The sequence below is a fragment of the Neophocaena asiaeorientalis genome, unplaced genomic scaffold, assembly GCF_003031525.2.
Source record: "Neophocaena asiaeorientalis asiaeorientalis breed wild unplaced genomic scaffold, Neophocaena_asiaeorientalis_V1.1 scaffold229, whole genome shotgun sequence".
NCBI lineage: Eukaryota > Metazoa > Chordata > Mammalia > Artiodactyla > Phocoenidae > Neophocaena > Neophocaena asiaeorientalis.
Window position 1 is genome coordinate 4,469,038 of NW_020174096.1, and position 3,178 is coordinate 4,472,215.

The window sequence follows — 3,178 nt, forward strand, 5'->3', positions numbered from 1 at the left end:
AGTGTAATATATAATTTTCCAAGGATTCTGTGAAGATGGTAGGTTCACTACATGTGCTTGACCCCTTTCTCTCCCCAGGGTCCCCACTGAAACCCTGAAGACTTGTTTTGTATAAGTTTGGGGCAGCAAAGAGGGAGGGAAATGTTAGCCAGCTGTAGAGTCAGGAGGGGGAGGGGTCCCACCTGCACAGTAATGATCAAGGGCTCCTGGCCACAGCCTGGGGCAGCCAAGTGATTTCCTTGTAAGGGCCTGGGACAGGGATGCTGAAAAACCCTAGCCCCTGAGAAGAGGCTAGCACATCCAGAGGAGCCTGGGACAAAAATCCAAGGTTACCGCAGATACTTGAGGAGGTCAGCCAGCCGGCTGTCCAGGCCTGTCACCTCGGTGACCCCAGGAGGGGCTGCCAGTTTCCAGAAGAGGCCTGCCTGTCTGAGCCAAACTGTTCCCCTCTGGTGTTAACTTTCTTTGCCTCGAGATCAGGAGATGCCCAGGAATCTGGTGGCTTCTGTCGTTATGCATTAATCCCAAGATCACAGTTGGTTGGCCCATTGTCACCAGCCTCCTGGAGTAGTAAAGCAATTTTTTTTTTCTGTCTGCCAATTCACAACTCTCATGGAAACAGATCGCCAGTTCTAAGGAATCTCCCTCCTAATAATAATATGCTGGGCTGCTTGTGGGTCTGCAAGGATGGTGATAAAATTGAAGAGGCTACTGTACTTTGTTATTTTTAAAGAACATACAAGCATATTGTAGTCATAAATATTAAAAGACTGGGAAAAAATATGTTGGTGTTTATGAGACTATGTTGGAAGCTTATTGTGACAAACTGTCCGCATGGGGTGCATGTTTCTGGATGACACCTGATGGGTGATCCAGATCTCCTGGATCTTGTCCTGACAAATCTTGTTTGCTGCTATCTCTGCTTCAAATTTCGTCCTCCCCTGCTTCCTAAGACTGCAGCTGGTAGGATATTTACATCTGTAGCAGCCTTCTGTACTCTTGGGCTAAACCGTAGCCTCTTGCAAAATTCTCCTACTCTCTGTTAAGTTCTTCAAGACCTTCATTTGTGGGATCCTATTCCATAGCACCTTCTTCCTGTTCTTTTCCTTTTCTTTGCAAGCTTTGTTGCACTTGAACTTTTCTTGTACACATGGCCTCATTCCCATGTTGTTTCCTTTCCTTCCTGTCAAGTTGCAGCAAACTGTCCTTCTCAGCCAACTTCTCTTCCTTCTTTTCCTCTATTATTCTGTCTAATTCTTTCTCCCAAACATCCTCCTCTTCACGTTGCTCTGCTAAATATCCCTGAGAAAGCTTCCGTTTTCTTCCCATGTCTTCTCTTTTTTTGCTTCTTTCTTATTAGTCTCTTCGTGGAACTTTTTTTTTTTTTTTTTTTTTTTTTTTTTGCGGTACGCAGGCCTCCCGTTGCTGTGGCCTCTCCCATTGCGGAGCACAGGCTCCGGACGCGCAGGCTCAGTGGCCACGGCTCACGGGCCCAGCTGCTCCACGGCGTGTGGGATCTTCCCGGACTGGGGCACGAACCCGTGCCCCCTGCATCGGCAGGCGGACTCTCAACCACTGCGCCACCAGGGAAGCCCTATTCATGGAACTTTTGAAGGGCCCTTTGCATGACCTTCATGTTCAAGTCCTGCTCTGTTCTCTATTCCTGTTGAATAGGTCCTACCTTCTCTCAGAGGGCTTTTTGCAAAAAGGTCCTAATTTCCTGCTTTGTCTTCTCTTCCTTTAGCTTATCCTGTTCTCTCTCAAGTTTACCCTTTGTATTGTTGTTTCTCCTCTTCTCTGTCGCTGCACCACCCGCTCTTGTGTTTGATGTTGGTGACCTGGGCGCCCAGCCCCAGGTGTGTGTTCTCCACCAGCTCTTTCTGTCTCCTCACCTCCCGGGCTTCTCACTTTTTCTCGGCTCATTGGTCTTTCTCCCAGGATTCTGAGACCATCTCCTCTTCCACCAGCTTCTACCTCTTCAGCTCCTCACTGAATTCTGCCTGAGCTTTCCACTCTTCACACACCTTCTGATGGATATAAAGCAACTCAACATGGACCTTCTCGCAGCATTACTTGAATTGCTATCTAACTTTTCAGCCACAAAACTCTGTCTTTATTTTTCTTTTTTCTCTTTCAATAATGATTTTCCTTCTCATTCTTTGTTTTCCTCCTCAATTGTTTCTTCTTTCAACTGCATTTCAGTAAAATACTCATTTTCTTCTGATGTTAAATGTTCATGTAGCTTATTTCATCTTTTGTCAGTGTAGATGGAATACTGTACTTAAATTTTTTTAATATATTGAGGTAACATTGGTTTATACCATATGTTTCATGTGTACAACATTATATTTCACCTAATGTATACACTACAGTGTGCTCACCACCAAAAGCTTAGTTTCTATCCATTGTGATACATAATTCCCTTTACCTGTTCAGACCTTCCCACACACCTTCCCCTCTGGTAACCATTACTCTGTTCTCTGTAGCTACATGTTTATTTTTGTTTGGTTTGGTTTAATTTATTTACTTATTTATTTATTTACCACATATGAGTGAATTCATAAGGTACTTGTCTTTCTCCATCTGGCTTATTTCACTTAGAATAATACCCTCAAGATCCATCTATATGAATCTATATGCAAATGGCAAGATTTCATTTTTTTTCTGGCTTAGTAGTATTCCATTGTGTGTGTGTGTGTGTGTGTGTGTGTATATATATATATATATATATTATATATATATATACCACATCTTTATATCCATTCATCCATTGATGAGTACTTAGGTTATTTCCATATCTTGGGTATTGTAAATAATGCTGCCATGAACACAGGGGTGTATACAACTTTTTGAATTAGTTTTTTCATATTCTTCAAAAACTATCCAGAGTGGAATAGCTGGGTCATATGCTAGTTCTATTCTTAATATTTTGAGGAATCTCCATATTGTTTTACATAATGCCTGCACCAATTTATATTCCCACCAACAGTGTGTGAGGTGTTTCTCCACCTCCTTTCCAACACTTGTTATCTCTTGCCTTTTTGATAATAGCCATTCTAACAGGTGAGAGGTGATAGCTCATTGTGGTTTTGATTTTCATTTCTCTAATAACTAGTGATGTTAAACATTTTTCCACGTGACTATTGCCTATCTGTATGTCTTCTTTGGAAAAATGTCT

At 42.5% G+C, this 3,178-nt stretch overlaps 1 pseudogene; it reads right to left on the reverse strand.

Moving 5' to 3' along the window:
- Positions 1-800: 800 nt before the first annotated feature.
- LOC112405998 (cilia- and flagella-associated protein 53 pseudogene) lies at positions 801-2,257 on the reverse strand (annotated as a pseudogene).
- Between the last annotated feature and the right edge of the window lie 921 nt (positions 2,258-3,178).